This window comes from Cupressus sempervirens, chromosome 10, assembly GCF_028749045.1.
Source record: "Cupressus sempervirens isolate cs-2001-9-10 chromosome 10, ASM2874904v1, whole genome shotgun sequence".
Classification (NCBI taxonomy): Eukaryota; Viridiplantae; Streptophyta; class Pinopsida; order Cupressales; family Cupressaceae; genus Cupressus; species Cupressus sempervirens.
In genome coordinates this window covers 363,785,203-363,808,901 of record NC_143127.1, presented here as the reverse complement: position 1 = coordinate 363,808,901, position 23,699 = coordinate 363,785,203, and the positions used below count along the sequence as shown (strand labels likewise).

General features: G+C 35.6%; 1 pseudogene; it reads right to left on the bottom strand.

Moving 5' to 3' along the window:
- LOC149534163 (calcium-transporting ATPase 1, endoplasmic reticulum-type-like) overlaps window positions 1-8,056 on the bottom strand; it is a 56,000-nt pseudogene extending 47,944 nt beyond the window's left edge.
- Between the last annotated feature and the right edge of the window lie 15,643 nt (window positions 8,057-23,699).

The following is a 23,699-nucleotide window of genomic DNA, read 5'->3' as shown; positions in this document are numbered from 1 at the left end:
TTGAAGATTTCAAGTAGAAAATGAAAAATAGCTTAGGAATACCCAAGCCATTAGTTTATAAGTATTATGAGAGTAGTTATTTTCTGGTAGACACAAATAGGGCCTAGATTGAGGCTTTTATACCTAGAATTGCATGGCTAAAGCCACTAGGTTATGAGATTAATATTGATGAAGCAATTGCAAAAATCACAACATGGTTGGATGAGCCCATAGAAAAGGATGTTGAGTCATTCGACACATATAAAACTACCAAAATAAAGATCATGATGGAGACTAAGGTTCCTAAGCTAAACAAGAAAATAAAAGAAATAATAAAGAATCTAGAGAGAGTTCTAGGTGAAGGCATCAAGTAGGAGGAACCACTGCAAATCACCAAAGATAAAGGTGATGACCTATCTAGTGAAGAAGAGAAAGAAGAGGAAGAAAATTAAGAAGAAAGAAATGATGAAGAAGAAGGTCATGAAGAAGAAGAGGCTGAACGAAAAGGTAAAGAGATAGTTTTGGCTAAGAGACAGAATAGTAAATGTAAGAAGCAGGAGTCAAAACCTACCCATGATACTCAGAGAATCACTAGACAATGAACTAAGGTAGCTACTACTAGAGTTTTTGGGTCACAATGGAAAGGATTAATGAAAGTCATAAGACCAGCTCAAGGAAAGAGCTCAACAAAGAGGAAACTCACTTCAGACAAGGTTGAGCTGAGAAAACCAATGTAGAAGACAAGGAGAAGGCTTATGGTTGCAAAAGACGAAGATGATGAGGATATAACTGAATCTGAGGATACAAGCCAATTCAAATTTTTTGTGCACAAGAAGCCCCAAACAATAGAAAAGGTATGTGAAAATATTAGGGGAAGTGCATGATTGTCTGGATTCCATTTTCTTAAGTTTGATAGATTGAGTAAGGAGGACAAGAACAAAGTAGAAGAAGAATTTATAGATATGATGAAAAAATTAAAATATACACCATTAGAGTTAGGGAATATGATATCCAATGAGCTCTATAGTAGAGTACATTCAAAGTGGAAGTATGCATTAACAACTGAAAGAAAAATTAGAGAGGGAACATGCCCATGCGTAAGTTGAATAAGAAATGAATCTCAAAATTCATGAAGAGTTCAACACCAGATTTGCTCCTAAGAGATGTTAGAGTGGAGTTGTCATTGCACCAAAAGAACAATCTAGAAATGCTCGATAGAGCCACTCAACTTATAGTACATAAGAGGTGGTTAAGACCTTGTCATGAATCCCAAGGAGAGAATTGAACAAATTTCTAACAATCTCCCCCTCAATGTTACCCGAGGATCTAAGGATTCAAACTTGTGACGAAGCTCTGATGCCACTTGTTAGAGTGGGATTGTCGTTGCACCAAAAGATCAATCTATTGATGCATGATACAACCACTCAACTTATTATATACAAGAGGTGGTTAAGACCTTGTCACAAATCTTGAGGGGAGTGCTAAATAAATTTCTAACAAGAGGATGTCTTTCCTAATCTTGAAAAACAAAATTGAAAATTTTGTAGAGGAAAGCAAAATAATATGGAAGAAGATATATGGATCGATTCCCGATGATGGAAAAATACATGAGGAATAAAAAGATGAAAAGGAACATGTAGAACTAGGTAATACTGAAGATGTTAATGATGGCACAAATAATCTTATTGATATAATTCACAATATGGTGCAACAAAGTAAAGGACATAATGAAACAATAGTAATAGATGATGAACTTGAAGCAAGCCCAGACATAAATGTCGTGAGTGAAGAAAATGTCACAGTTGAGTCAGAGAAGTTGAGTGAAGGACACATGAAGACCAAGTCAGTCTAAATGTCATCTTGTGATAAATTATTGGACCCTAATCCTGTTATCGTGCAAATAAAGGATTATCACAAGATTAATGCACAAGAGTCCACACAATAGGTAGACTATATACTTGTTACCTTCACTATACCAATTTTCATAATTGGTTAAGAGAAAGGACAAGGAGATGTAAGTGTTGCTTGTGTCAAGAAACAAAACATTTCCTCCATTGAAGAGAAAAATGCACAAGTGCCAGATCAATAGAACAATATTGATGAGGGAAATGTTGAGGAGAATGTTGAAGAGGAGAAGAATGAAAAGAGCCAGAATGATCAAGTGGATCAATCTACTACAAGTGAAAGACCAAGTGCCTCATGACCTCATATTGAGGGAATAAAGGAGGTTGTGCAAATGAGCTCCATAAGTGAAATCACTACTAATGTTGAGAAGGAAAAGAAGAATGCACCTAAATAACAGATGACTAATACTGAGGATCCAACAATAATTATGGATGATACTCAAATAGTGAAGACACATAAACTGAGCATAGAAGTACAAATTGAATGTCTACAAGTGAAAATGTTGAGCTCCAACAACCCAGCTTCAAAGGGAAAGAGACTAAAGAAAAAGAAAACAAGTTCTTTAATGGAAATTCAAGGTAAGAATGTTACCTTAGATGAATTGATTGTGATCCCTGATTGGGACACAAATAATTTAACTTTTGGTCAATTGAAAAGATTAAGTGAGTTATTAGCAAGAAAGACCAAACAAGAGGAAATGAGGAGAGAACAACAACCTAAACAAGTATTGCATTAGATCGATGATATAATTTTTGAAACCATTTATGTTGAGAACTTGAATGAAAATGCCCCAATCAGTAAAAAACTAGTTCAAATTATGGAAAATTTGAATGACCATGATATAGACATGAGAAAAAAGCTTATGTAGAGGTCAAAGAGAAAAATTGAGAATAAGGTGATGGAGAAATTTGTAATAGAAATTGCACTCAAATAGGTTGAACTTTCTACCCTTGCAAATGATTTTGAGAAGATAGTCCAAAATGTAAATACATTATTTATGAAATTGTGCCAAGTTTCATCATTCACAAAAGAGATAAAAGAACAAGAAGTGAGAAAAATAAGGGCATAGATTATCATAGTTCGATCTTTGCATACAACTCATTTGGAGGTAATGCAAAGACATATGGAGAAAGCCAATGATCGAATTTAGAGTAATCATAATCTATCCATTGTAGATAATAAGGTGGACTTAGCTGCCAAATTGGAAATTGAATGCCATATTCTTGAGACACTCAAGACTAATTGAGATGCTACAATGGGCCTAATCTCGACTAAGTATGGTCTCATTCTTGGTCCTTAGCTTACTGTCAAAAGGAAACCATGACAAAACAAGGCGGGAATGTATAGAGATCAAATATCACAAGGGAGAAGTATTTTTGTTTACCAAGGAATAGAGTAGTGTATATAATTACGAGCCAAGGTATGAAGCACACCTAAAGGGGGAGTCCCGATTTTGAAGTTTTGAAGTTTTGTTATGTTGATAATGATAAGTGTTTTTCCCAAAAATGCCAAAGTGGTAGATTGTTGACCCTAAAGACAATCAGAATATTGTTAGTTACTGCAAAACACTTAGTTATTTACTAGACAATGCTAGTCGATCATTACTATAAATGAGTCATCATATAGACTGAGCTATTAAGTAGAGAAGTAAAGAAGTTTAGTATGTGCTCAGGTAATTATCATTGTCGAGTGTACATTGTTGGAAATATGGCCAATCAGTCAAATAAGATGAGATATGTGGTTGTCATTTATGGCAACATGTTTTACAATTTAGTTATGGTTATTTGTGATGGAAAATTATCTAAGTGTTGGACAATGATACAACAGCACGATGAGTTCTATTAATCATAGAATATTCTCTTGCACAGTTGAATATTCTTTTGCATAGTTGACTAGTGATGCATGACATCATCCTGATGATGTATACCAATGTGTGTGCATGTATAGATAACCGAGTTCAAGTTATGAAGGAAATATTGATGCAAATATTTCACAGTACAAAATAGAGCATGTAATAACCCTGACAGGTTATTGCTTTCTCCAGCACCAAAAAAATACTAAAATTCAAAGGTTTGACATTTCGTCAAACAATTAGCAATCGAGCTTTAATACTGCTGGAATGACCTTGAGAGATGACCCTTGCTGTCTTTTGGCAATTCGTCAAACACTAGTCATACAATCATATATGCAAGAAGATATAATGTTTGAACAATTCCCCAAATGTAGGGATGGAAGCAAGAGTAATGAATACCAACAATATTTAGAATAACATAATTGTCGTTTGCTTCTAGGCAATTGATTCATACAACTTCCTATTGACAATGCGAATGTTCAGAATAATGTCATCTAACACCTATGGACCTTTCAGTTGCAAGTACTATATTTTATTGGCAATCCAAGAAAGTAATTGAACCTAGAAATTACAACTGAACAATGCTGGAAAAGAACCTGATAAATTCTGGTAATAGGAATAGTCATAAAAACTTGTGAAGCTACCAAGATGATGGCATTTGTTCTGATGGTTATCTTGTCAACAAGTCTCGACTTCATCCTTCTGATATTGTTGTAGACTCAGAACTATCCACTGGTCGTAATTTTGATTCATATTTCGCCTCGGCAGCTGAATTGGTGGACAAATAATGAAATCACGATTTTGCCTGTGTAACGCCCGATCTAAGTTCCGCATGCGACTTCCAATTAATCTCCTTGCTGTGATTAATAGCCTTCAATCCGGGTTTGACACGAATGGGTTCCTCCTGTGGTGTATGCAAGTCAATATGTCTTCTGCCGCTACTAGAGAAATGGCAAATTTCGTGTGCAAGCTTGGGTTCAACAGATCGCAGTCTACCGAAGGATACTCGGGCTAATCAATCCGCTGGACATCGTATCCAAGCTAACCTGTTTACAGCGATGCATGTTATATGCTTGTCCGGTCTAGAGAAGATGGATGATTTTTGATCCTGAGTATGGTGGGAGGTCCCTTGAGTGCGATTGCCTGCTAACACTTGGCCCAACAATGTTATTCCAGCTCGAGTTCCACCCTTAATCTTCGCACGGGTACAATACAGTTACCCGCAAACCTCAGACTTGCAATACCACGTGGGTCTCTAATGTTGATTGGATTATGATGAGGGAGGTCGCAAAGAGAATTCAAGATAGTCATCAATTAATTCAATGACGTGTTTCAGCCTTGCGTAGCAGAGCATCCACTCGGTGTGTAACATTCATAACAATACCAGGCTAGGAGAATTGATCTTGAATAATCTTCAAGACTCTTCGTACAATTTTTTAATTGATATCAGTCTCAACAAACAGAAGTATTAAATCTGATGCCAAACAATATCATCCCAGCTCCTTTCTGAATTTCCTTCAATTCTTTAATAATTTGTGAGGATGATGGATTAATTCTACTTTCGTTGATCCAACAATGAACGGTGATGCAAGAACCAAAAATTGGCCTTAAGCCACATATAATCGCCCTGATGAAATGACTGAATGTCACCTCCAATCTACAATAATTCAGATGATATTTCACACCCTCAAAATTGCGTACCTATTGAGAGTTTTCGTTCTAATGGCCAACTGAGACAATTGTAGAAACCTTAGGTTCCACAATGCACCTGTGATTGAATCACAATCTGAAAACAAGAGAGATAACACAACTGCTTATTCGAATGGAGCCCCGGGGTGCCTATTTATTCTTTTTCCTCCATCCTCTCCAGAGACTTCTAGAACCTTTTTGATCTTATCTCTTAAGTGACTTTATTAAATATTTTCCAAGTCTCTTTATTAAATACAAGGTCATCTTTTAATATTTATTTATTTAATTAAATTAACTAATTAGTCGTCCTTGGACAACCATTAATTAAATTAATTAAATCGAACTGCCACCAGAAAATTGGGGACATGACAGTCCGCCCTTCCTGAAATTGCTTGTCCCCAAGCAATGGCTGAACCATAACCCAATCAGTATGCCTGGGTCCCAAATGTAAATCTGTGTATCATCCCAATCCTCATCATACTCCCGTGGAGAAATCATCAATACCAGTAGCTGAGAAACTGTATTCAACATACAAACAACTGACAACTCTGATGAAATTATCTGTAAACCAACTGTAGATGTTAGTAGAAGAAACCATTCTGTGGAACTCAAGCCAACTGAAACATCAACTCTATCATAACTCAAGCCCCTGTCAAAAAGACACCTGCACTCAACTGCATTGTAGATATGACAACAGCCATAGGTACCTGAATCATTGCCATCAACTCCAATCTCTGAAAAATTGCTCCGGGTGTATCGATGCTGCAGGCTGAGTAACTTGCTACCACCAATTTTATTTTCAAAAGATGGTGCCAATCTATCCCCTAATGGATGGTAAGAAACTGGAGCCAATCTACATCTGCGTGAAATAAAATCTTCTATCTCTGTGTCAAAAGAAAAATGATGAGCGTACCCTACCGTATAATGCCGGTAAGAATCTCCAAATTCTGCTGTTAGCTCATCATCACTGAACTGGGAATCAACAGATGGCTCCATTTTCTGACTCCAAGTGACTGTAGGCTGGCTAGGATCCCGTGCATTCTGCTCAACAAACCCCTCCGCAAGATCCCTGTGAGGTAGCATAGTAGAAAGGACCCCTATGATTTTCTCAACCAATCTGCAAATAACACTAGTATCATGGATGAGAACACCTTTTGTCACTTCATGCGAGTCCAAATGAACACATGCACTGTCCAACAAATACTCCATAAATGATTCAGTGCAGTAAAAATTATATGAGGAAACATTAACATACTCCCCTTTACACCACAACTGGTCCTCCTGAAAGGGTGGCATATTCAACTGTACCACACTATCAACTATCTGAGAAGAATCAATCTGGAGACTTGACTCTACTGGTATACCAAACTCATTAAGACCAACTTCCTCCAAACCCTAAACATGTGTGTCAGTCTCAACAATAAGCTCCTCAAAAGCAACTGTAGGAGTGTACTTACCGTCATCTACCTCAGTAGTCAAATGAACTGGGTCTGGGGCTGGTTTTGACCGCAAATCCTCCAATTCCATGGTCACCTCCTTCAACTGAAACTGCGACTTTTGTAGATCTCGTTGTGTGTCTTCTAACGCCTCAGTAGTCGCTATGAGCTCTTGGGAAAGCTCACTCACCTCCTCTTCACGATCCAAGAGTGCCTCATATGCTGTACTTCCCCACTCAACCAAGTGATCACGGTCGGCTACCAATCGTAAATAATCCTGCTTCAAAATCCGAACAGCTTCACGCAAGGCATGAATCTCTGCCAAAGAAAAGTAACCACCGCTAGACTCATCTGTCATAGAAGAACCCCAACCAGTAACAGCCAACAACTAACGAGCAGTATCAAAATGCTCACAAGCGATAGCAATGTCTCGCTCACTAACCTTCAACTGGCTAACCACATGATGGCTCTGGCTAGACTGTCTTCTATAAACTCCCTCTGACACATTGACTGGAGGAATGTCTTCAAAAATACTAGTCTCTAGATTATTATCATCCATATTTTTTGAATCAACTTTAAAACTCATATCAACATCCAGAGTGTCAAAATCTGTAGTCCTGCTATCAAGCTCTTCTGTACCTAAAGAAACTGTAGAAGAAGCTGTGTCTTCAAAACTGTTCACTTCATTCTCCCGGATGTCATCAAGGTCAAAACGATCCTGGGACTCATCTGTACATGCTTCCAAATATGAAAAACCTTCAACACCTTTCAGCAAGGATGGTCGACTGGAAATATGAACCAAACCCAACAACGGTGCATAAAAACTAATACCAACATCGGATGTTCTGCTGGCACAAGGGAAAATAACACCGTATAGTCTGCTAATCAAATCCATGATAGTACTCAAACAATCATGGCTATCATAAAGTGCTAAAGATCTTCGGTTGACTGAATCCCAAATGTTGCTGAAACATTCCCGAATCCATATGCAAGAAACAACTGGTAACTCAAGCAAACTACTTACCTGAGTAATGTGACCAATACCCACTAACTCCTCATATTTGTTTGACATTGTCCTTGTATCCTGGATGTGAATGCAAGATGAACTCGTAACATTATCAGCTACCATATATGATTCTTCTGCTGCAGGAAGCTGAATGTCAAGCATGTAAGATGAAACTAAGCCCAGCTCCATGCCATGCTCATTTCCATGTCTCTCCCAGTCTTGTAATGCCAAAGTTGCTCGAGTGTCCTCAAGCTCGCAAGAAAGCTTGACAACTTCCTCCTCCTTCCTCCTCAAGGCATCTGAATAGTCTTTGGCAAGGCTTAGAAGATGGTCACGATCTGATAGAAGATGTAAATAGCTCAGCTTCGTCGTCCCCATTCCTTCACCAATTGCATGTAAGTCACAACAGGAAGAATTTACCTGAACTCCCTTATGTCTTCCTTGTAACTGAATCATCTAGATGTGCTCTTCTAACATCTCCCGCATCCTATCATGATGAGATAAAGAAGCCACAATACTATCTTTGCTTACCTTTAGCTAGCTGGACAAATCATGTGAAGTACTGCCAATTTTATCCTCATGTGACGAAGCATCTAACTGAGCCTGGTACTCTCTGTCAGCAAAGTCATAAATGCTCGATGTCTGCACATTTTCACCAGGTATCTCCTCATCATGCACAATGACATCTTCATCATCATCTGAACTCACTTCGCTGTAATCATTGCTTGTCGAAACCAAACTACCTTGAGTATCTGAGACATCACCCTTGGAAAGCTCGTATTCAACTGTCTCAACTTGAGTGTCAGGTTGACAGTTACTATCCATCAGAGTAATGTCCTTCACCGCTTCTTCCTGTGACCGAACTGAAGCCTCTGACTGGTTGCACACTTGTTTCTCAAACTCCTCATTAAGGTTCCTCGTAACATCTCTCATTGTATCTGTCAACGCTTCGTGAGAAGATTCGCCAAAACGAAATCCAGTTGATTTACTCACCTTAGCTGGGACGGACAGCCTGTCAAGCATACGGTGGTGTTTAACCAACAGTTCAGACATGTTATGTTTGATCTTTCTGAGCTCATCCTGAATGCCTGAATAGTCCTCCTTTCCACAATTCCGACTCTGAATACTGCGTCTATTACTTGTCCGAGATTGTGTCCTTGGAGACTTTGTGTTGTACCCGTCCATCTTGTTTGAAGTAAAGCGCTGATCACCCATGTAATTCGGTTCTCACCCTACAGGATGGCAAGAAAACCGCTCTGATACCACTGTAATAATCCTGACAGGTTATTGCTTTCTCCAGCACCAAAAAAATACTAAAATTCAAAGGTTTGACATTTCGTCAAACAATTAGCAATCGAGCTTTAATACTGCTAGAATGACCTTGAGAGATGACCCTTGCTGTCTTTTGGCAATTCGTCAAACACTAGTCATACAATCATATATGCAAGAAGATATAATGTTTGAACAATTCCCCAAATGTAGGGATGGAAGCAAGAGTAATGAATACCAACAATATTTAGAATAACATAATTGTCGTTTGCTTCTAGGCAATTGATTCATACAACTTCCTATTGACAATGCAAATGTTCAGAATAATGTCATCTAACACCTACGGACCTTTCAGTTGCAAGTACTATATTTTATTGGCAATCCAAGAAAGTAATTGAACCTGGAAATTACAACTGAACAATGCTGGAAAAGAACCTGATAAATTCTGGTAATAGGAATAGTCATAAAAACTTGTGAAGCTACCAAGATGATGGCATTTGTTCTGATGGTTATCTTGTCAACAAGTCTCAACTTCATCCTTCTGATATTGTTGTAGACTCAGAACTATCCACTGGTCGTAATTTTGATTCATATTTCGCCTCGGCAGCTGAATTGGTGGACAAATAATGAAATCACGATTTTGCCTGTGTAACGCCCGATCTAAGTTCCGCATGCGACTTCCAATTAATCTCCTTGCTGTGATTAACAGCCTTCAATCCGGGTTTGACACGAATGGGTTCCTCCTGTGGTGTATGCAAGTCAATATGTCTTCTGCCGCTACTAGAGAAATGGCAAATTTCGTGTGCAAGCTTGGGTTCAACAGATCGTAGTCTACCGAAGGATACTCGGGCTAATCAATCCGCTGGACATCGTATCCAAGCTAACCTGTTTATAGCGATGCATGTTATATGCTTGTCCGGTCTAGAGAAGATGGATGATTTTCGATCCTGAGTATGGTGGGAGGTCCCTTGAGTGCGATTGCCTGCTAACACTTGGCCCAACAATGTTATTCCAGCTCGAGTTCCACCCTTAATCTCCGCACGGGTACAATACAGTTACCCGCAAACCTCAGACTTGCAATACCACGTGGGTCTCTAATGTTGATTGGATTATGATGAGGGAGGTCGCAAAGAGAATTCAAGATAGTCATCAATTAATTCAATGACGTGTTTCAGCCTTGCGTAGCAGAGCATCCACTCGGTGTGTAACATTCATAACAATACCAGGCTAGGAGAATTGATCTTGAATAATCTTCAAGACTCTTCGTACAATTTTTTAATTGATATCAGTCTCAACAAACAGAAGTATTAAATCTGATGCCAAACAATATCATCCCAGCTCCTTTCCGAATTTCCTTCAATTCTTCAATAATTTGTGAGGATGATGGATTAATTCTACTTTCGTTGATCCAACAATGAACGGTGATGCAAGAACCAAAAATTGGCCTTAAGCCACATATAATCGCCCTGATGAAATGACTGAATGTCACCTCCAATCTGCAATAATTTAGATGATATTTCACACCCTCAAAATTGCGTACCTATTGAGAGTTTTCGTTCTCAATGGCCAACTGAGACAATTGTAGAAACCCTAGGTTCCACAATGCACCTGTGATTGAATCACAATCTGAAAACAAGAGAGATAACACAACTGCTTATTCAAATGGAGCCCCGGGGTGCCTATTTATTCTTTTTCCTCCATCCTCTCCAGAGACTTCTAGAACCTTTTTGATCTTATCTCTTAAGTGACTTTATTAAATATTTTCCAAGTCTCTTTATTAAATACAAGGTCATCTTTTAATATTTATTTATTTAATTAAATTAACTAATTAGTCGTCCTTGGACAACCATTAATTAAATTAATTAAATCGAACTACCACCAGAAAATTGGGGACATGACAGAGCATGTCAGAAAATTGAGTTGTACGAATTAAAGAATCATTTTGGTAATAGAATAATTATTAAGTCTTGATGAGCTGACTCTAAGGATGATATTTTATTATGAGAGCCAATTGATGAAGGATTTATCAATATGTTTGATATAAGTAAAGAACTTCATTTGTGAAGTTAGAGGATCTATGATGTGATGTGATGTATGTAATATGATAATGCAAGATATGATGCAAGTTGATAAATGTGTAGTTACTCTTTGCTTATGGCATTGAGCGAACTAGAGGAAAGATTATATATAGTCTACTGAAGGCTTGTATGAAGAAAGATCTAATATATCTAATTAGAAGAATTGCGAAGCACAACAATGATCTAGTATTGTATGTATATCTATTCTTTTGAAGAACTTAACTGTATAGTTGCATGTTAGGGCAGTGGGTTGTTCTTGCACACATTTGTATATGATCTACCAACTCCTAACAAGGTTGAAGCAACTCCTAATAGGGTTGACACTTCTAACAAGGCCTAGTCTCCTAACAAGGACTCGAGACACTATACATTCTTCATAGACTCCTAACAGGGTCAATATCCTTAACTAGATTCTTTATATAGTGAATCATCTTGTGGGTTTCATCCCCACCAGGGTTTTCCCTTAGCTAGGGTTTACCTAGTTAACTAAGTATGCTGTTATGAGTTCTCTTTGTGTATGGTTGTTTATACAGTTTAGCATAATTGGTTTACTTTCTTATGCATGTGGTAGAGTAATTAATAATATCCAATTGTGGGAAAAAGTTTTGAAAATACTAATTCACCCCACTCCCCCCCGCCCCTCCCCTCTCTTAGTATTATCTATTTCTAATAGTTGGTATCAACGCTTAGTTATTCATAAGAGGCTTAACAACTTGGATAAAATCCCTACAGATATGGAACAAATGAAGAAAAATCTTGAATAAGCTCTTGAGCAAATTGATCTCCTTACTGATGAAAGAGATGGCCTAAAGGATAGATATAAAGATGCAAAAGCTTATACTGGTAAACTAAAGGAAAAGATAGATAATCTAAAGTAAAAAAGACCTAGTGAGCAGACTAGTGATGATGCTATTGAAGATCTAAAGAAAGAAAATGAGATTTTGAAACATGAGTTAAAAATAGTAGAACTTAAGATAAGTCTTAAGAAAAATAGAGGTAAGAATGATTCTGAAATAAAAACTAAAAATCTAGATCTAAGATCCCAATTAAGCAAAGTAACATCTGAGTTAGAATCTATCAAGTTGGAACATGCAAAATTAGAGAAATACAACACTATTGTGAAAGGTAAATTGATGCAAACTAAACAACAACTTGAGAAGTTGTAAACCAACAGTGAAAAGATTGAAGAACAAGTGTTTGTACAAAGACCTAGTTATGATAAGACTAGAGTTGGATTCTTTCTTGGACAATCTGCCAAGAAACCTATTGAGAGAAAAGAACCTGATCCTCTTGAAGTCAAGAAAGATTTAAACATGGGTAAATCCAATGATACATCTAAAGACAAAGAGAATGTTATTCACTCTGAGAAATCTAAAGAATCTAATCAAGATGAGAAAAATAGAGAAACAAGAAAGGAATCTCATAGATGCTTTACGTGTGATGAACTTGAACATATTGAAAACAATTGCAAAGGTAAGTCTTTTAAACCTATTTCAAAATTTTATTGTCATAATTTTCATGGATATGGACATAATGTAGTAGATTGTTAGAAACCTAAATTTGATAATGATAATACAAATAGTAGAATGTTTAGGAATACTAACCCTATAGGTAAGAAAAGAAGATCTCATAGCAATGAAAGTGGAGAAAGAAGAAAAATTGCTTATTACAAATGTAATAATCTTGGACACATTGCAAGGAATTGCAGAGCACCTAATAACTAGTACAATAAACAAAGAAGGAATGTACTGTTGGAGTTGATGAAAGCCAACTTTGAAGATGCCCAAGATCACCTACATGTGAAAACCTATCAAAGAGAAGCCAAGGAGAGGAAGAGCATGGAGCAAGGGTAAAACCCTAAATGGACATGAGAGACCACAAGTATGCAAACACAATGAAAATGTATTTACAATGAGAAGTGATGTGATGTTATGATGTACAATGAGAGAGAGGTTGCTTATAAAGACCTCAAGGAAGCTTGTAGAACAAGTTGGAAGGTGGTAGAAGATAAGGATGACAACTCAACACATATCCACAAAAGGTGGAACATGCTAGAAGGGAACAAACTCCTATGTTGTCAACAACTAACCACTACATGCATTAAATATAAAATATTAAATAAATGCATTTACCTAAGTAAGCTTAAGTAAATAGAATAAATAATTAATAAATTATTTATTTACTCTAACATGTACCTATATGTCAGTTATCTAATAACTTTGGATACACGACAAGATTCTACAGAATGGATAGAAGAAACTTGAACAGGAATCAGAATTACAAAAGGAACAACAAAAGAAATGATGACAGTTTGAAGGAAGAAATGAAGGAAGAAATAGAAGATTTCAAGGAAACATTTGTAAAGGCAAAAGAACTTCGAAGTTCTCATATAGTTCTAGAAGAAGTACATCTTAATGCACATGATAAGACAATAAAGTCAATTATTGTCTATGACTCATCCTACTTGAATTAAACATTCTCAGTAATACAACACGTCAGTTAAATAAAAACTAATGTTAGAGAAAATACCAGAAGTTGCACAGTTAGCAACATATACTAGACACTGAGAGAAGTCTACAGTAAAGTCTGAATTGCTTGATATGATCAATATGAGGTTATGCAGAAAATAATCTCTCTATTACATAGAGACAATATTTTAAATTTGTGGTAGATACCCATTCAATGCGAAGTACAAATTGTAAAAGATTTAAAGGATGTAAATTGATTTACGAGCATCATTTGCTTGTTTGAAACCTTAAGTGCAATATTGAAGAGTGATTTGATAGATATTTGAAGTGCTGAAGAAGTTTGTAGATACGCGTGATTGTTGAAAGCCCTAAATGAGAAGTTGACGTAATCTTTCCTAATTTGTTGAGCATATTTTAGTAAAGTTAGCTATGGAAACACAAGAAGTGTTTGATATTAGTGATAGACCTAGATATACTTTCAAGAAACATCCATTTGTTTCTCTACTTGATGATCCCATTGGAGCATTTTCACAAGTGCCGAAAAATGTTCTTCATGTCGAGGACATAAGAAGTTATATTCATTGTAAGATAGAAAGCATGTGAGATCCATAGAGAGTTGGAGAAAATGTGCAACAATGATTTATCATTGAAATCGGAATATGCAAACCTAGAACCACTTGACCTAGTTAAGTACATGTTCTACACATACTTTGAAAACCATGAATGGATAAGAATTATTTTGAGCAGAGTCCATGATGACCTTCTATGGTTAGGAGAATCACATATATGCATTGATAATTACCTAATTCATAAGGTCACTGGTTTGAGCAACGAAGGATGCAATCCCATGGACATAAAGAATGTGTGTAGAACAGTTGAAACAAATCTCAACATGAGATTTGATGGTAGAAACTTGAAGGTTAACACTATTCAAGATGAAGGGGTAAGACTCCTCAGCAAAATTTTGGGTTATAAATTCAACCATGGATCTAGGCTAGATTCAGTCCCAACTGAATTTCTTCACGCGGCTCATGTGATGGTAGTAAAAGGTGAAAAAGTTAACTTGTGTGATATTATCTGAACTCAGTTGTTGGATAATAGAACAAAGATCAAGAAGACTAAGAGTGTAATCTTTAGATTTGAATCCCTATTGACTCATATATTCTTCTACGCAACAAAGAAGTTTCCCGACATTTCAAATTGGAATGGAAGCAAGTGCACAATGCAAATTGTCACTTGAGTTTATAGATCTAAGTTGGAAACAATCAAAGACAATGATATTGATAGAATGATGAAATCATTCCAAGCTAAAATGAAGTAGAGGTATAGGATACCACCTGCACTGATAGAGAAATACAAGGATGAACTATGTTTCATGGTAGAAATAGATTTCACATGCATGGAGGCAATAGTTCCTTGAGTAAAGTTCATTGAACCTATGGGTTATGAAATGAGTGTTGAACTAATTGAAGGCTATGCATAGATAATTCTACATTCTAAATTAGATTATGGATGCCCTAGATGGGGTACATATACTGAGAATATGAAAGAGGTCCAAAAAAATCTAATAAGGACATTGAGGAGAAGGTAGAAAAAGTAATTGATTATATCTTAAAAGAATCAAGGATGTCTAAGAAAGAATTTGAAGAGGTGAAAGGGATAGCCTTAGAGATGAAGGCTATTGGTCAAACTAAAATACTAACTCCTACACCTATTGCAATGGCTAGACCTATTGTAGAGATCACAGTTGCACAAACAAGTGTGTAAGCATCTGCAGTGCCATATGCAATAGTTGTGCAACAACAACCATAGAGGAAACAAAAGGAATCAATAGAAAAGAAAATAGAGGAAGCACCTGTGCTAAGAAAGTCTATAAGACTTGAGAAGAAAAAACCCACGTAGACCCCCTCTCCTAAGAAGAGAGTTAAGGAAACATCAAATGGACTGGGTAAGAGGAGGAAAACCTTATAGATCAGTTCCTCAAAATCTGAAGAAGAGACTGGTGACAAACCACTAGAGCCTGCAGTACAGGAAGTAAAGACTTCAGTAGGAAGGAGAGCATGGAAACCTAAGGTATAAAATCTTAACATGCAAATCATTAATGAAAATTTTGTGCAATTGAATAAGTATTATAACTTGTACAATAATATGGATAGGAGATAGCTAGATAATGTTGTAGTTAGAAATATGATTCTAAAATATAAAAGATTTAACAACATAAAAGGCCAAATCCCTGAAGATTTGTATAATAGAATAATAAATAGAAAGCGTAGAGTAATTGAGGAAGAAAAAAAAAAGGATAAATATCGTGAAAAAGCTATGTATAGGAAATAAGGAAGAAGAGTTAGGAGAAATTTTGAGAGGTATAACACCCTTGTTGAGGAATACAAAGAGATCCATTCTTCTTATGGGAGGAAATTATGAAGAAGTGACTATGGAAACTAAAAAGGAAATAGTCACATACATGTCTACTTTGCCTAAGGAGATTGAGAAGAATGCACAGTCAGGGGAAACAAGCCCCACTGTGGTAGTAGTTAGCCCTTCTCATAGTTTTGAGCAACCAGTTGAGGCTTCAATTTCAAGTGATTCACCACCACATATTACTATTGACATTGAATCCATGCAAGTGGATAGCACTAATGTAACAGTGGACAGAACTGAAGGTCCATTCAAAAGTTTTGGTCCTAACATTGTTGGCAATATTGTTGACTATAACAACTCTATTGATAAAGACAAAGAAGAAGAGGAGGAGCAAAGAAAAGAAGATATATTTGTTGAGAAGAAATTTGGAGCTATGTCAGCCAACACTAAGGCAACTACTATAAGTGCACCTATAGGAAAAGTGACAGTGACACCCTCTACACCACCTACACAAGCGGCAATGATCACCATAATTGTACAACCAAATGATGAAGCTGAAGCATAAAACCTAATATCTTCTTTAAGCAATTTTTTTGAAAAGAAGAAATCAGTCTAGTCAATTAAGAAGACTCTAACTTCAATTCTGGATAGATTAGAGAAGACCGTAAGTTATGTAGATACATCTATAGACATTCAGCAGAGAGCAACAATTTTGTGTAAAACTTTTGACAATGAGTTTACAATGCTCACTAATGTTGCTACAGTGCAAGAACAAACTAAGCATGATGCTAGTCTTCTTAATACTATATGTACAAATATAAGGAATGATATAGAAACATTAAATATATGTATTAAGGTATTGAGGTAGAGTATAGAGGAAGGGAAGATGATTTATGCTAAGTGCAACTTGGCATACCTTCACCTTCACAATTTTGATGAACAAATCAAAGGAAAGATAATTGATTTATAGACTCTTACTAATAACTTTCTAAAACAAGATCAAAAGTTAGAGAACTTTGAGCATATAATGGAAGTAATTCATGATAACATCCGGGGTATACAAGTAGAAAAAGAGAAAACCCTAAAAAGATTTTCACTTTTTAGAGACCACTTATCCCCACGGATTACATTGTTACAGAATCAGTTGGAGGAATGCTTGGCAACTAAAACTTCATATGAAAATTTTGTGGTTATAGACTTGAATGCAACAAAATTAGTCTCATATGCCTTATGTAGGCTAATAAGTGTGTTAGATGCACTGAAAGACAATTGGAAGAAACACCTTGCGCAGTTGGAGATTGACTTCAGTGATTGCTTTTCTAGATTTTGATGCAGCTTTCAGATTTTGACAAGATTTTACTTTTGTTGACACCTTTGCCATTGATGTCAAAGGGGGAGAGATAAGGAAAATTGTAATTGTAAATTGTATAGTTGTATTTTGAAGTATAGCAGTAAGCTTTTCTTTAAGCAAGCTTTGTAATCAGAGTTATAAGGGATGTAATATTTTTGGATGTAATATTTTTGAGATATACTATGTTATGTATGTTTATTTACTCTGATTGGTATGACAACATTTTTGTGACTTAGCCAATTTTCCCAAAATGTTGCCATCAATGCCAAAGGAGGAGATTGTTGGCAATATGGCCAATCAATCAAATAAGATGAGATATGTGGTTGTCATTTATGGAAACATATGTTTTATAGTTTAGTTATGATTATTTGTGATGGAAAATTGTTTAAGTGTTGGACAATGATACAATAGCATGATGAGTTCTATTATAGCAAAATATTCCTTAAGAATATTCTCTTGTGCAGTTGACTAGTGATGCATGATGTTGTCCTGACGATGTATACCAGTGCACATGCATGTACGAATAGTCAAGTTTAAGTTATGAAGGAAATGTTGATGCAAATATTCCACAGTACAGAACAGAGCATGTCAACAAATTGAGTTGTACATTGTAGAGAATTATTTTGGTAACGTAATAATTATTAAGTCTTGATGAGCCAACTCTAAGGATGATATATTATTATGACAGCCGACTGAGGAAGGATTTATCAATATGTTTGATATAAGTAAAGAACTTCATTTGCCAAGTTAGAGGATATATGATGTGATGTGATGTATGTAATATGATAATGCGAGAAATGATGCAAGTTGATAAATGCGTAGTTACTCTTTGCTTATGAAATTGAGTGAACTAGAGGAAATATTGTCTACAGGCTACTGAAGGCCTGTATGAAGAAAGATCTGATATATCTAATCAGAAGAACCGTGAGGCACAATAGTGATCCAGTATTGTATGTATATCTATTCTTTTGAAGAACTTAAGTGTATAGTTGCATGTTAGGGCAGTAGGCTCTTCTTGCACACATTTGTATATGATCTACCAACTCCTAGCAGGGTTGAAGCAACTCCTTATAGGTTTGAGGCTTCTAACAAGGCCTAGTCTCCTAACAAGGACTTGAGACAATATACATTCTTCATAGACTCCTAACAGGGTCAATATCCTTAATTGGATTCTTTATATAGTGAATCATCTTGTGGGTTTCATCCCCACCGAGATTTTTCCTTGGCCAGGGTTTCCCTAGTTAATAAAATATGGTGTTATGAGTTCTCTTTTCGTATGGTTGTTTATACTATTCAACATTATTGGTGTACTTTCTTATGCATGTGGCAGAGTAATTAATAATATCCAGTTGTGGGCAAAAGTTTTGAAAATATTGATTCACACCCCACCCCACACCCCCCCCCCCCCCCCCCAACCTTCTCAGTATTATATGTTTCTAATGGGGGGGGGGGGGTGTGTGAATCACTTATATAATTATTAAACTCAATATCAAATTTAATCCAACTTAATCATGTGAGCAATGTAATCGGCAATCATGAAAGATAGATATACATAGTGACACCAAATATGTTGACTAGGGAAACCCTTGATTAGAGGGAAAACCTTGGTGGGAATGAGACCCAGAAGATGATGTTGTATAGAGATCAGATATCACAAGGGAGAAGTATTTTTCTTTATCAAGGAATAGAGTAGTGTATATAATTACTGAGCCAAGGTATGAAACACACCCAAAGGGGGAGTCTCGATTTTGAAGTTTTGAAGTTTTGTTATGTTGATAATGATAAGTGTTTATTCCCAAAAATGCTAAAGTGGCAGATTGTTGACCCTAAAGACATTCAGAGTATTGTCAGTTACTGCTAAACACTTAGTCATTTACTAGGCAATGTTGGTCGATCATTACTATAAACGAGTCATCATATAGACCAAGCTATTAAGTAGAGAAGTAAAGAAGTTTAGTATGTGCTGAGGTAATTATCATTGTCGAGTGTACATAAGCGTTGCTGAGCATTTCAGTATTTTCTAAGTGATTCAGGAGGCAACATGCATTTAGCAATCCAGAAGGAAGATTTAGTTATAGTAGAGTCAAGTTCATGCTAAGGGACAACATGATAGAACGAGTAGAGTTGAGTGCCAGAAGCTGTATGAGCTGAGTAACACAATTTTTGTATTTAAGTTTGGAATGACACAAACTCATTGGTAAACCATTTTCCCAAGTTGGAAGCATGTTTATATGATCGAGGAGTAAATCAATAACATAATTATGTTGTAATTGTGGATCATCAATCCCTGTATTGTGTGATGAACCAATCAGAAAAATGGAAAGGTCAAGCGACAAAAAGAATGAATCTTAATCGATGATCAAGATATAGAAGCTTCATCATATGGTTATAAAAGAAGGGTTTAAGCCAAGATTTCATTGATATTGAAATTGCTAGAGAGAGGATTGCATAGTTGAAGGTGAATCAATGGTTGAAGGACTAAGGCGATCAAGAAGTGTAGGGAGGAGATAAAGTATATTTATCACATTGAGGTGATTGCATATTAGAAAGAGAATATATGTCATTAGCAATCAAGTGCATACTGAAGGATCATGGTATTCATTATATTACGACCATTACATTAGGTGAATCTCTTCACATATTTTTCCTAATAAGCCTATTGTAAATCTCCTAACGGAGTCCTCACTTTAATGTGATGTAAAATCCTTTAATCAAGGTAGACTTAATAGTCTTGTAAGCTCTTAGTAGGTTAGACCTCTCATAGGGTAGATCATCAAAAGTAATCAAACTTTGTAGCCCTAATAGGCACACTTTAATGTTACAGTAGTGAAAATTTTGTGGGTGTCATCTCCACCACAATTTTACCTTCACCTTGGAGGGTTTATGTGTTATCACATCTAGTGTTATGTGTTGATCTATTGCTTATACATGCTATTCATGTTATTAGATGTTAGATCTAATATTACATTTTGTTATATAATGTTGCATGTGAAGGTTGAGGTTGAGATTGTTGGAAACTACAATTGGAACAATTGTTATGTTCTCATTGATGTCAAACCTTATTGGTAAGATAGTTTCTATATGAGTAAAGTGCCAATCAAGATGATTGATAAAGATAATTTGAGAAGAATGACATAACAAAAGGACCTCTAGAGGAAAGGTTGAGTTATGAGGAAATACACTAGCCACTTGATCAGTTGGACTTTGACAAAATAATATGATATTTGTTTAGTCATAACCTAAGTGGAGAAGACAGTTGCATCAAAGCTTACAAAAAGTAATCAAAGAAATACCAAATGCATAGGTTTGACTAAGAAAAAGATAAGAAGATTAAGGAACTAGAAGTTTAAGCCAAGTGATGTTGGAGTTGACTAAGTGATAGTATAAGCCAAGAAAAATATAGTGTCAACCAAGCATCAGTGTTGACCAAGTATCAGAAATTATGCTAGACAGAACAATTGGTATCGACCGAGTAATTTAGTGATGACCGAGTATCAGAACCCAGTGATGGCCGAGGGACAACATTTGATAGATTATGAGGAAATCTTAATTTTCATCTGACATAATTGAATTCTTGGAATATGGAAAGCATGTTGAAGATAAGGATGGATGACCTGGAGGATTTAATTCAATGGAAATCGTGTTTAAGCATTTCTATGCATGAACTCAAGGAGAATTTTGGAGAAGTTTCTAGAAGCGAAAAGAGGAGATAAAATGATGGAAGGATTCAATGAATCTAACCAAACCCTAAGATCTACGGTGATGTTTAATAAAAAAATGATCAGAATTACTTATTTAAGGAGGTACAAGGGCTAAACTTGAAGAGGTTAGCAGAGCTAGTGAAGACCTTAACAAGGTTGAACCAATTGTTGATTTTGTTGATTGGTGAACTTGCGCAAAGGCTGAATGGTGAAGTGTTGAGGTGAAGAGTGATTTCTTGAAAGATTTCCAAGTGAATTAGTGATGGAGATATTAATGGAGGCTAGTCAAAGAGTCAGCTATTGGACTAAATTGTGATATGTATTTGCAAAGTGAGTTGTATTTGTAAAATCAATCTACTATTACTTTCTAACCATTGTATCGATATAGAAATCCTTTAATCAAGGGAGAATGATGGGAAACTAGGGAGGTAAAATGATTACAAGGAACTTCCTCACTCAATAATGGGTTAGGGCACTCTTGTCCAAGATCCCCCTTGTGAAGAAAAAATAATGCTTATTTGTAGTTATACATTTTTTTTTGGTTTTTTTTTTTCCTGACATGTTGAGCCTTAGTTTTAGGATTTATGTTTTTAGGATAGTTATGGTTTAAGACTTACCTTTGAATGACCCTATACAAATTCATTAAAATACTTTGATTTTGCATAATAACTCTTTTGGTATGGGTAGTACTCTAAAAATTGCTATCTAGTTTTAGATGATGAATTATATTTTCTAGAGGTAACTTTCTGTTGTTACTCTATGATATATTTTTTCTTACTATTAGTTTGATGTTAAGGGTTATATGCTTATAATCCATTTAGATAGTTGTACTATTGAAGAATGCCCTTCTTTTTCTACTGCCAATATCAAAAACTTTGAAGTATTCATGATTTTAGTTTGAATTAATCTCAATGTGAATAGACACATGCAATGAAATTTATCGTGATCACATCCTTTGGACATCTTTTTCATATTTACATGATCTTTTATCTACCATTTATGGGTATCATTGGTTTCCTATGTCATTAGTGATAATATTGTGAAACATGTTTCTTTTTTTCATGTTAAATATATGCTTTCATGATTACATCTTGCATATTTTGTTCCATGCTCATCATATTTTAATATGCATTACCAATTTTACATGCTTATGTCACGATTATACCTTTTTCTCATTTCCTTGAATCCCTTGCATCCTTGTATATAAATAGACAAAGATGCAAATATATCACTTTAGTTTTTATTATTGTGTTATGTTTTGCAATGACATTCTTATAGTTATTCTCATCCCAAAGAGAGATTTATCCATCATTTCATATTGTTGAAGTGCTTTACTTATTTGGAGTCATACCACTTATCTACTTAATCAATTTTTTTCCTAGACTTTATGGATAGATGTAATCTCTTATTTTGTTCTACTTTACATTTTATTTCTTATCTTTCTTATATTTGTTTGTCAGTGGCTATTCTAAATGTATGAGTAATGTGATACATTTTAGTATTTTTTATTTGCAAATTTTCAATGAAACATCCATGACGAGGAGAGTACACAAGATCCGAACTTATTCCTTTCTACTTAACATTTTATATCTTACCTTTTTTTATATTTGTTTGTTACTAGTTATTCTAAATGTATAAATAATGACACACATTGCATTATTTTTTATTTTGTGTATTTTCATTGAAACGTGCACGATTAGGAGAGTACACAAGATCCAACATTCATTAAATTTACCATTAGTATCTTGTAAGTGTTTAAAAATATTTAATATTAACGCTACTACTTGTTTTACTCTAACACATCCTCATATTAGTTCACATGCAAGATAAGGTAGGGGAAAAATCTAATTGGCCCATATTCTTTTCCCCTAGTTTTTGACTTCAAGATGATTAGTCTACCTTTTATGCACCAACAAGTATGGAAGTTGGCATTTTTTTTGTAGAAAGTTGCTAAAAACACCACCCATGCCTTTCCTAGCATTAATTGTCCCAAAGTTCTAGATGTGGTCTCCACATCTAACCATTCATCACCTTGGTTCATATTCATGAGTGGTTAATTGACCTAAATAATTAATGCAAGTATAAATTTAAAGCCTATTTTTAATTTCCTTCTTCTTTTGGTCTATGTTTCCCTTCCCTACAGTCCATAATGAAATCATGAAAGCACAACTTATTTCGAATGACATGTCAAAGTAATCTATTCAAAGACTAACCCTAATTCATTTAGATCATTGAGGATTAATATGAGGGCATCATATCACAACCATTTAACCTTGTAATTGCAACACTTGGTTATATCATTATCCTGTACACAACACATGCTTCCCCATTAAAGGGAACCCCATAGTGGTTTTATTTAGAACACCAATATCATTACATTTCAATAGATTCCTTAAACAATTTGCAAACACTACTAGTTCTCTATTTCAATTCAAGTATTTGAAGACCAGGACAAGTATATTTCATAAACTAGTTTTAGGTTAGTCAGCTCTTGTAAGCAGAGGTCCATGTTCATACATCAATTTACTTCCATTTATGTAACTCTAAACCAAACCTAAAAATTACAACATATAGATCACTCTACCCTCACTAGATTATGCTCTT